Source organism: Quercus robur, chromosome 3 (genome assembly GCF_932294415.1).
Source record: "Quercus robur chromosome 3, dhQueRobu3.1, whole genome shotgun sequence".
Lineage (NCBI taxonomy): Eukaryota > Viridiplantae > Streptophyta > Magnoliopsida > Fagales > Fagaceae > Quercus > Quercus robur.
In genome coordinates, this window is record NC_065536.1 from 945,439 (window position 1) to 958,678 (window position 13,240).

Below are 13,240 nucleotides of genomic sequence, written 5' to 3' on the forward strand. Positions count from 1 at the left end.
TCTCTCTCTAAATTTTTTGGTGGATTTTTTTTATTTTTCTTGCATCTCTACTTTAGGTTGATAATTTTTTATATTCTTTAAAACTCTATTTTGGGATAATGCGATTTAGTTTTGTTTTTAAAATTGTGATTTAATTTTTTTTTTTTAAATTGTTGTTGTTGTTTTTTTTTATCTTTTATTCTCTTTGATTGTTAAATGTTATCCTATTGCGTTCTAAAGAATTAAATATAGTATATAAAAATATAATATTATTCTATTACACAGCATGATTTGGATAATTTGGTATTTATTTGGTTACATAGCATGATTTTTTATAGTGTTCAATTTAGATGTTAAACTATGAGACTTTACTAATTTTTGTTTATTTTCTAATCCTTTGTGGTTGACAAAGACTCTTAATAGTTGTATTAGAAGTACTCTATAATACCATTTATTTAAAGAAAAGCAAAAGTTAGTCAAACGAAAATTATTGGATAGGTGAAAATTTTTAACTTTTGCAATTTTATTTTTATTATTATTATTTTATAACAATGCATGTATAGAAATATAATTCTTAGGTTTTGCTAATAATTGTTTATTTGATAATATGTTTTGGGTGGCCGAAATTATAATTTCTACAAAGAAAATAACCTTAATAGATTATCAAAAAAAAATTATTCTAATATTAGTTCAATTAATCATTGTTAAGTTTTATTAATTTTTTTTTTAGTTTACGTTTTTATGGTGTTTTGGATTGTTCCTATAATAAATAAAAATATAATTATGAAATACATTACTCATTATTAGATTAGTTTAAATTGTAAAAATAAAAAAATAATAATAAAACCACCATAAAAATAATTATCATGCGCAACGCACGGGTTCGCGGCTAATAAAATATAAAAAACAAACATTTGGTAATGACTTCATATATCATGACAAGTGATTTCATATGTCCAAACACGTTGTATTATCCTTACTTTCACGTAATGTGAGATTGATGAGTCCACACCAGAAACTTCTTTTTCTTGTTTAGCCAAAAATAAAGAGAAAGTGATTTCATATTATAACTTGCAAGTAAGAACAAAGAAAAAGGAAAAGAAATTGATTTGATATATAACCTAATGTAGAAGAGACCTGGACAACCTTCAATTATTCATATGCTTGTAGCCAATTTATCTTGAGGGTTTAACTTTTTTTTTTTGCTAAATCTTGAGGGTTAACTTAATAGTTATCTTTTTCTACAAGTTAGAGTAATCTATATATTACTAAAAGCTAAAGCGTAGCGTTTAATGCTGCTGCTCTCATGTTGTACCACATCAGCTGCCACGTCATTTTTTTTTCTTTTTCCTTTTTAAAATATAATTTGTCCTACAATTTTGAAATGGTTTTTACAATTTTCAACCCTATAAATGTAGCCCACTACTTATTTATTTACTTCCACTATCACCCTATAATAAATCTGTATAATTAATTCAGCCCACCTGTTATTTATTTAGTTCCACAATCAAGACCAACCCAAAGCCTTTTCAGTTCTGCTTTAGGGTTTTAAGTGAGACTTTTCAGCTTAAAAAAAAAAAAAAAAAAAAAAAAAAAAAAAAAAAACAAAAAAACAAAAAAACAAAACAAAACGTTGAAACCTTTCAAGCTTTAGGGTTTTTTTTTTTTTTTTTTTTTTTTAATTTTCTTATAACTGTTTTTAACATTTATTTTTTTAATATTTATACTTCTCCAACCTTTCTCTCTCTCTTACCATTTCATCTCTCCACTACTTCAATCTTTCTCCCTCCCTTACCTTTTCATCTCCCGACTACCCTCTACATTAATATCATTCTTCCTCTTTCTCTTCATCCTCCTTTATTTTTGTCTCTTCTTATTCACACCCTCTTACCATAAATTTGTCATTATCTCTTCTATTCTATGCATAGTTTTCCCTCACAAAAAAAAAAGGTCCCCTCTCTCTCTCTCTCTGTGTAAATTTTTGGGTGGATTTTTTTATTTTTCTTGCATCTCTACTTTAGGTTGATAATTTTTTATATTCTTTAAAACTCTATTTTGGGTTAATGCGATTTAGTTTTGTTTTTAAAATTGTGATTTAGTTTTGTTTTTAAAATTGTTGTTGTTGTTGTTTTTTTTTTTTTTTTTTTTTTTTTTTTTTTTTTTTTTTTTTTTTTTTTTTTTTTTTTTTTTTTCTCTTTGATTGTTAAATGTTATCCTATTGCGTTCTAAATAATTAAATATAGCATATAAAAATATAATATTATTCTATTACATAGCATGATTTGGATAATTTGGTATTTATTCGGTTACATAGCATGATTTTTTATAGTGCTCAATTTAGATGTTAAACTATGAGACTTTACTAATTTTTGTTTATTTTCCAATCCTTTGTGGTTGACAAGGACTTTTAATAGTTGTATTAGAAGTACTCTATAATGCCATTTATTTAAAGAAAAGAAAAGGTTAGCCAAACGAAAATAATTGGAAATGTGAAAAATTTTAACTTTTGCAATTTTATTTTTATTATTATTATTTTATAACAATGCATGTATATAAATATAATTCTTAGGTTTTGCTAATAATTGTTTATTTGATAATATGTTTTGGGTGGCCGAAATTATAATTTCTACAAAGAAAATAACCTTAATAGATTATCAAAAAAAAAAAAAATTCTAATATTAGTTCAATTAATCATTGTTAAGTTTTATTAATTTTTTTTTAGTTTACGTTTTTTTGTTGTTTTGGATTGTTCCTATATTATATTTATGATTGTTCCTATAATAAATAAAAATATGATTATGAAATACATTACTCATTATTAGATTAGTTTAAATTGTAAAAAAAAAAAAATTAATAAAACCACCATAAAAATAATTATCACGCGCAACGCACGGGTTCGCGGCTAGTAAAATATAAAAAACAAACATTTGATAATGACTTCATATATCATGACAAGTGATTTCATATGTCCTAACACGTTGTATTATCCTTACTGTCACATGACGTGAGGTTGATGAGTCCACACCAGAAACTTCTTTTTGTTGTTTAGCCAAAAATAAAGAGAAAGTGATTTCATATTATAATTTGCAAGTAAGAACAAAGAAAAAGGAAAAGAAATTGATTTGATATATAACCTAATGTAGAAGAGACCTGGACAACCTTCAATTATTCATATGCTTTTAGCCAATTTATCTTGAGTGTTTAACTTTTTTTTTTTGCTAAATCTTGAGGGTTAACTTAATAGTTATCTTTTTCTACAAGTTAGAGTAATCTATATATTATTAAAAGCTGAAGCATAGCGTTTAATGCTGCTGCTCTCACGTTGTACCACATCAGCTGCCATGTCATTCTTTTTTTTTTTTCTTTTTCTTTTTTAAAATATAATTTGTCCTACAATTTTAAAATAGTTTTTACAGTTTTCAATCCTATAAATGTAGCCCACTACTTTTTTATTTACTTCCACTATCACCCTGTAATAAATCTGTATAATTAATTCAGTCCACCTCTTATTTATTTAGTTCCACAATAAAGACCAACCCAAAGCCTTTTCAGTTCAGCTTTAGGGTTTTAAGTGAGCCTTTTCAGCCTTAAAAAAACCAAAAAAAAAAAAAAAAAAAAAAAAAAAAAACAAAAACAAAAACAAAAACAAAACAAAACGTTGAAACCTTTCAAGCTTTAGGGTTTTTTTTTTTTTTTTTTTTTTTTCCAATTTTCTTATAATTGTTTTTAACATTTATTTTTTTAATATTTATACTTCTCCAACCTTTCTCTCTCTCTTACCATTTCATCTCTCCACTACTTCAATCTTTCTCCCTCCCCTACCATTTCATCTCCTTACTACCCTCTACATTAATATCATTCTTTCTCTTTCTCTTCATCCTCCTTTATTTTTGTCTCTTCTTATTCACACCCTCTTACTATAAATTTGTCATTATCTCTTCTATTCTATGCATAGTTTTCCCTCACAAAAAAAAAGGTCCCCTCTCTCTCTCTCTCTAAATTTTTTGGTGGATTTTTTTATTTTTCTTGCATCTCTACTTTAGGTTGATAATTTTTTATATTCTTTAAAACTCTATTTTGGGTTAATGCGATTTAGTTTTGTTTTTTAAATTGTTGTTGTTGTTGTTGTTGTTTTTTTTTTTTTTTTTTTTTATTCTCTTTGATTGTTAAATGTTATCCTATTGCGTTCTAAAGAATTAAATATAGCATATAAAAATATAATATTATTCTATTACATAGTGAAAGTTCAAAAACGTGTACAAAACACCTTTGAACGTTTAGACCCCCAAATTACAACTTAACCAATTCAAGTAATATGTCAAACAACTAGTGTGCAGAAACTTAACATATGCTATAATACGAAATTGGTTAAAAACTATCTAAGCCAAAACAAAATATAATCCACAGCAAATAATAAAAAGGCAAAGATAGAGAGGAAGGAAGATGCAAACACAAAGACAACACGCGATGTGTTATCGAAGAGGAAACCGAAGCTCTCGGCGTAAAACCTCTCCGCCGCCCTCCAAGCGGTAAACAATCCACTAGAAAATACAGTTGGGATACAAGGACAGCAATAGACCCTCCAAGCCTAATCTACCCAGTGCACCTAAGCCCTCCAAGCTTCTTGCTCCAACGAGGTTGCGCCGAACCTTTTTCTTTTCTAGCTTCCCGGATTCCGCTACTAGACCGTAGCATCAACCAATGAAGATTGGTTCCTTCCTAACTACTTCCCAGAAATCCAAACAACTGTCTCACAGTGATGATGATGGTGAGAACCAGGTTTGGTATAATACCTCTCAAGGATTTGACAATGGAGAGGAAGAGAGTTGAGGAATTTGAAGAGACTCTAATGTATAGATTGTGGGTGAATCAATCTAGTTTTCCTTTAGGGTTTCTCTCTCAAAATTCTCTCTGGACGCTCTCTTTCAATCGTGGGTAAAAGGGGTATTTATACTGGAGTGGGAGAGGAATGTGAAACGTTAGGTTTTACAAAACAGGGGTGGCTCGCGGCTTGACCTCGCGGCTTGACTAAGTCGCGAGATCCAGTCGCGAGTTAACCGTATGGCCAGTTGTCTTGTTTTGTCCTGTAGTGCTCCAGCTAGCATGACTGTTCATCTTCCAGCATGCTTGGCACGTGTGCTGCTTCTGGCGGTTTGCAGCCGCGAGTCACCCGCGAGTCACCCGCGAGTCCCAGCCGCGAGTCCCAGCCGCGAGTCTCTGTTTTCTTGCACACTCTTGAGCAATCTTCACTCTATTTCACTCACTACCCTTACAACAAACCCACCTAAATACAGGGTTACTAAATGCTGAATTACAAGCAAATTTGGCACGGAATAAAGCCAATTAGATGGTTGAATAAATTCAACCTTACAATCTCCCCCTTTGGCTATTCCGTGACAAAACCCTAAAACAGACTCTAGACTTAACATGTGAGTTGGGAACAGTTGAACAAAACTCACTCACACCTAACTCTAGAAGCTGTGAAGCACTTGAATCATATGAACATAATACTCCTGAAACACAACAATACACCATGATCATTGTAAGCAGAAAATTATAAATGCATATGAAACAGGCAATATGTGATCAAGCAAAGATGGAGTTAAGAAACAAACCATGGCTTGATCAACCAAGTGAACACCACAAGGTAGTGATCACAGTGCTCATTCACACTTGGAATGAACACAAGGACATACAAGTTAACAAGCACAAGGCAAGACACTTGTATGCTCAACACTCAACCAATGCATAACACACAAGGCATATGCATCTAGGAACAATCCTACAAGGGCACAAGAGTGACAGTACATAAATCAAAATGCAAGACATTTAGATTAAAGTACTGATTTCAACAAAGCATAAAGGCTGCATTAAGCAAGGTACATACCATAAAGCCTACAAATTATGCATAAAAACATTAACCCTAAAAGCTTACATAAGCACATGGGTACAAAGCACAAAATACTGAATATAAACTTAAATAATATAAACTAAAAGTGCTTAAAGTTTCTCCCCTTCAAAGTGATGAGAAGCTATGATGCACTTGGAACATATATACTTGTAACCTGAAACACTTGCACAAAACACATTAGACCCTCAAGGTAAAGCAAGTAATAAAAGGACAAGTATAACTCAAAGCACCATAAAGCCAACAAGAAAACAAACAAAACAAAGTTTTCTTATTATTTCAATGTCTTCTCCCCCTTGGTATATGCATCTCCCCTATGGAATATCTCTCCCCTTACAAATGTGCATGAGAAATAGAATTTCTCCCCCTAAGGATGTGCACAAGAGTCATATAGAAATGACAAAATACTCTGGTATATTCTCTAGAGAATACTCTCCCCCTTTTTGTCAGGAATAGACAAAGGATCAAGAAGAAACGAGGGCAAGAGATGAAGGTACGAACAATGCTAATAATACATGAGGGGTGCGAGATGAATGAGAAAATGAAGGTCAAACCCAAGACAAAGTAAAATGCTACAAAGCATAAGGTAGACATGACATGCTAGGATGAAGAAGCAAGGTAGACCAATGCATGACAAGGGTAGCAAAGGTGTGTGCAAGAGGTGGCTAAGTGCAATGCATGACCAATGCATGAAAAATGCACATGTGGGGTAAGGTGTGTTAAATACACAACCAATGAACCAAACATGTTCCTAATGAGGAAACATGAGAAACCCCAAAGTTTGGTACTCATCGGAGTCCAAACAAGCGAGAAAATGTCTAAGAGGCATTTTATCAAACACCTAGCATGAACACTATGAACAAAAATGTGAAACAATGCATGAACATCATGAAATCCACCCTTAATACATGTTCTTTCTGCCACAAAGGGCCAACATCCAATGCATATCAACAAAAGAAACCAATCCCATGAAGAAATTTGACAAAAATTAAGTTTTCCCAACCCCAATGATAAAAATCTCAACCAAAAGCACAAAACTCTCCAAAACATAATCCAAGGATAAAAAATAATGAAAAGAATTTATAATTACCTTAGAAATGTTAATGGATTGAAAAACCATTCAAATTGGTTGGGTTTTGATGTAAAAATATTGAAAGAGGGGTTTTAGAGAGGATGGGAGAGGTTTAAAACAAGTTTTCCACGAAAAAGCTCTTTAAAAAGCTGATTCTGGGCGGCGAGTCGCGAGCCAAGTCGCGAGTGAGCCGCGAAACCTTTCTGTATGAACTCGCAGCTTAAACTCGCGGCTTGCAAGCCGCCAACCCGAGTAGCCAAAACTGGCAGCTTGCTGGCAGCTCACGCAAGTAGCCAAAATGAGTGGCCAAAAATTCTGACACTTGTTTTTCAAACCAGAACATGTTTAAACATTGAAAAACAAAGTAAGCACTAAACATAAACACAAAAAGTGATAAAAATCACTTTCAAAAACATATAAAATGATCAAAAATCTTTTTAGATTAATCCATATAAGATTGAGCACACACACATCACATTTAGACAAGTACAATCTAACAAATGAATAAGACATTCATTGAATATTAGGCATGTGTGTTGTGTGTGTGTATCAAATGTGGAATAGTCCTTAGTCTAGAGTGAAGCTTCAATGATCAATTCAATCAAGTCATACATAACTAGTGCTAAGTCAAGTGGTCTATCTCAATTATAGAAATGAGTATATATGACCTCCTACAAGAAAATGATTACATATGATGAAGCTTTTCATTTGGCTTCTTTACAATTCATAACATTTGATAATTTTGAATCAAAACATCTCATTTTGAAATCGATGCCTGAAATTTGTGATATTTCAATTTGATGAACAAGCCTTTGGCTTTTTGGGCATCATACAATTTCATTTAAGTCGCTTTCCCTTTTTCTTAGTCGAATACTAGTATGTGCGACGGCTTTTGCAGCTCATTATCTCTTTTCATTTTGAGATTTACATTTATTGAGCTCTTTAAGCAATAAAAATAAAAGAGTGGGAAGAGATATAAGCACAAGTCTACGCATGTATCAAAACCAACATGACTATTGACAAATCATTCATGACAAGCTTGAAGATCGATTTACAACAATCACACAAAGATGTCAAGATTTTTCCCACAAAGATATAAGTGCAAAAATAACAAGCTAAGCTCGAAAATGCACAAAGTCATTTGTACAAAGGTACAAGGCCAAACTCACATGTGATATGTGCTCAAACATATACGATCAAACTTTTTGAATTTTTCACTTTTTATGTGGTTTTGGATTTTTTACTCACACAAAACAGAAATATAAAAGTAAGATCAAAAACAAAACAATGCATATAAATGAATGCAAGATGCACAAAATGCATGAAGATATGACATTTAATGCATGAAGGGTCCTACAAAGATCGAAAGAATTAGATCAAGGACCAAAAGAGCAAAAGCTCAACCATAGGAACCCTTCCTCATCCAAACGGAACGATTGTTTGGAATGAGTGTCTCAAGAGAAGTGAGATGAGGGTTGGAAGAATGAGAACCGGAGATGCATATAGACAAGGAGGTAAGAGCATTAACCACTTTCTTCAACAACTTACCATTTTCCATCCAATCTGGTTTAGCTTTCAAAGCACAACTTCCAAAAAACTCAAGTTTCTCTTTTCTTTTGATTTTCTTAAGAGCTTGAAACTTAGAGCAATGAGGTCTTAGATGACCAAAGGCACCACAATGGTGACAAACAATGTATTTAGGTCCATTAGGCTTTTTGGGAAGGGATCTAACAACAAAGGTTTGTTCTCTTTTTAACTTGGGGCATTGGGGTCTTATGTGACCGATCACACCGCAATGGTGGCAAGTAGGAACAAACTTAGATCCACTCAAATCCCTAGATTGGGACCTAAACAGAGGCTTAGGCTTAAAAGCCTTTCTCTCCACTTTTTGATTTCTTTTGTGTGGAGGAATGTACACCGATTTATCCTTTGAGGTAGAACACACAATAGGCACAAAATCGGGTACCACAACATGATTGCAACATATATTTTCTTCCATTTTAGCTATAGGTTCAGCAATCAAACACTTGGCATGCATCTTAAGAGATTCATTTTCAGATTTAAGATCATCAGCAAGTTTGTTAGACAAAACAAGTTTAGCATCCAAGTCCTTATTTAAACATTCAAACTCTTTCAGCTTTTCAAGAGAAATTTCAGCAAGATTCTTATATTTCTCAACCAATGTGTTGGATTCATTGAGTTTAGCAATCAAATCATCCTTTTCACAAACTAAGTTGCTCAAATTCTTTTGAAACTTCTTAGCTCCTTTCTTCAAGAGTTTGTCAACAACACCCATAGATTCAATTAACATGTCATCACAATTATGAGGATTAGCACTCATAGAGGCATTTTCACAAACACATGGCATGTTCCAATCAACAATATCCATAGAAGCATACAAAACATTATCCATGGCAAAACACACAAGGGGTCAAGGATCACACTTAGGTAATAAAACCAAAACAAGTGTACCCGCTCTGATACCAATTGAAAGTTCAAAAACGTGTACAAAACACCTTTGAACGTTTAGACCCCCAAATTACAACTTAACCAATTCAAGCAATATGTCAAACAACTAGTGTGCGGAAACTTAACATATGCTATAATACGAAATTGGTTAAAAACTATCTAAGCCAAAACAAAATATAATCCACAGCAGATAATAAAAAGGCAAAGATAGAGAGGAAGGAAGATGCAAACACAAAGACAACATGCGATGTGTTATCGAAGAGGAAACCGAAGCCCTCGGCGTAAAACCTCTCCGCCGCCCTCCAAACGGTAAACAATCCACTAGAAAATACAGTTGGGATACAAGGACAGCAATAGACCCTCCAAGCCTAATCTACCTAGTGCACCTAAGCCCTCCAAGCTTCTTGCTCCAACGAGATTGCGCCGAACCTTTTTCTTTTCTAGCTTCCCGGATTCCGCTACTAGACCGTAGCATCAACCAATGAAGATTGGTTCCTTCCTAAGTGCTTCCCAGAAATCCAAACAACTGTCTCACAGTAATGATGATGGTGAGAACCAGGTTTGGTATAATACCTCTCAAGGATTTGACAATGGAGAGAAAGAGAGTTGAGGAATTTGAAGAGACTCTAATGTATAGATTGTGGGTGAATCAATCTGGTTTTCCTTTAGGGTTTCTCTCTCAAAATTCTCTCTGGAAGCTCTCTTTCAATCGTGGGTAAAAGGGGTATTTATACTAGAGTGGGAGAGGAATGTGAAACGTCAGGTTTTACAAAACAGGGGTGGCTCGCGGCTTGACTAAGTCGCGAGATCCAGTCGCGAGTTAACCGTATGGCCAGTTGTCCTGTTTTGTCCTGTAGTGCTCCAGCTAGCATGACTGTTCATCTTCCAGCATGCTTGGCACGTGTGCTGCTTCTGGCGGCTTGCAGCCGCGAGTCACCCGCGAGTCCCAGTCGCGAGTCTCTGTTTTCTTGCACACTCTTGAGCAATCCTCACTCTATCTCACTCACTACCCTTACAACAAACCCACCTAAATACAGGGTTACTAAATGCTGAATTACAAGCAAATTTGGCACGGAATAAAGCCAATTAGATGGTTGAATAAATTCAACCTTACACATAGCATGATTTAGATAATTTGGTATTTATTCGGTTACATAGCATGATTTTTTATAGTGCTCAATTTAGATGTTAAACTATGAGACTTTACTAATTTTTGTTTATTGTCTAATCCTTTGTGGTTGACAAAGACTCTTAATAGTTGTATTAGAAGTACTCTATAATGTTATTTATTTTAAAAAAAAAGCAAAGGTTAGCCAAACGAAAATAATTGGATAGGTGAAAAATTTTAACTTTTGCAATTTTATTATTATTATTATTATTTTATAACAATGTATGTATAGAAATATAATTCTTTGGTTTTGCTAATAATTGTTTATTTGATAATATGTTTTGGGTGGCCGAAATTATAATTTCTAAAAAGAAAATAACCTTAATAGATTATCAAAAAAAAAAAAATTATCCTAATATTAGTTCAATTAATCATTGTTAGGTTTTATTAATTTTTTTTTAGTTTACGTTTTTTTGGTGTTTTGGATTGTTTCTATATTATATTTATGATTGTTACTATGATAAATAAAAATATGATTATGAAATACATTACTCATTTTTAGATTAGTTTAAATTGTAAAAAAAATATATATATATATTAATAAAACCACCATAAAAATAATTATCACGCGCAACGCACGGGTTCGCGGCTAGTATATATAAACAATGGACTCCTTGGGGCAACGTTCGCTTTCTTCAATTGATTTTCGAGCAAAATGTAAGACAGCCATTATATACACACCTGTCACCAAAAATATCAGTCAACTTTTGACAAACTAACTTCTTGTTTCTTACATGCGCAACTCGCTCTAAAATGTAAGTTCAAAATTTTGGTCAATAGTACAGTGCATTGTGCTTTGCTAATTAATTTTCTCTATTAGCAGCTGGAATTCAAGCAGGTGAGATCTGCTTCTAACTTCAATAGTACAGTGCATTGTGGTTTGCTAATCTTTATATGGGTCTTTTTGTTAGCCTTGACAATAGTGACAATCACCAATATTGGGTAAGTGGTCCCATTCCATGTATGATTTATTAAGCATTGCATTTGGATTGAAAAATAAATTCTAGTGAATGTGTGTGGATGGTGATAACCTAGATTCAATGATTTGAAAGAATTATTAAACAAACATATTTTTCATATTTTTTATGTGGATTTAAGATTAAAACTAGTGATATGCATGAACATGTGAAGAACAATCAAGAACATGTAAAGAACACATAAGAGCAATTAAGAACATTCAAACATATTCAAGGGAATTTAAATAATTACTATTATGCTTTAATCTTAAATTCTCATCTTGGCAACATAAATAAACAGTTAGGGAAGGGGATTATATATTCATGCAAGATCCATATGGTGGAGGAGGGGACTCTTGATGGAGGTCCTAAGGATGGAGGAAAAGAAGAGCTAGGAGAGGGAAAGTGAGTCTCACTCGATACCTTGAGTCTCAGGAAGACCAGGATATGACAAGATTACTCAACTTCACTAGAACTCAAGAGAAGAGAAGAGATGAGGTTTTTGTGTGCCTTGGAATGAAGGAAGGGAGGGGTTTATATAGTAGTGGTGAAGGAAATATGAATGGAATGTCATTTAATGAAGGTTGACAAAGAATTATGAACCTAGACCTTATTTTAGCCTTTAGGGAAATCTGATGCATTAAATGTAAAGATTGGTGGGAGTAAGGAGTAAGCCAAATTTCGGTTTTCCTGTAGCTGTAGTAACAGCCTGTAAAGTCAACTTCGAATAATCATATCTGACTCAATTCTGATTGGAATTGTCTCGTTCTTATGCTCAAATTGAAGCCGCAAATGTCTAGTTTCTAGGAAAATTAACTTTATTCACAGATTCAAAATATTTGGAGAGACATCAACGAAATGGTGAGTAGAGGTCATTTGTTAGAAAATAATTTCAGCATAATTAACATTAATAGGTCTCAAATTAGCTCTCAATTAACATTAAATGGCTCCAATCACTCCTATTTCAGACTTAATTAGTTCCAAATTTACCCTAATTAAAAGATAATTTCACAAATTACTCATTGAATAATTAATGTTTATCTATCTAATTAATTAGGTGTATGCAACCTCACCATAAAATGTAGTCCTAACCAATCAAATTTTGATAAATCATTACCCCAAATTGATTATAATTATAACCAATTGGAATCAATTGTTCATAATCACATATAATTGGACTCAATTTGTGATAGTGCATCTCAGCCATTAAAACTTGATTTGATGCTAACTTTCAATCTGATAGTCCAATTAGGGTTTATGACCAGTCGATTTGATCGTTACAACATCAAGATCATTTTGGTGAAATGAGATTAATGATCTAGTGACCAGAATAAATATGCATATTTCCAAGATGAAATTACCCTTTTACCCTCCATATGAGGTTAAATGCGAGTTGCAAAATGGGGTATCAACATCTTGAGATCATCACACAAAGCAAAAAGACACTAGTAGAAACCATGGGCCTCGGAGTCGAAATCACATGAAATTTGGCAAACTGAAGTGAAACGACCTTCTGAGTAATAAACATTACTTTGCCATGAGGTACCCCTAAAATGGCGAATTCCTTCATTTAAGTCCTGAAAACTGCAATTTTGCCATTTATAGTAATTTTTATTTCCTTAATAATATTTTTCTCAAAAGTCAGAATAAGGTCCCACTTGTTTTGGGACGACCCTTAAGGTTAGTAG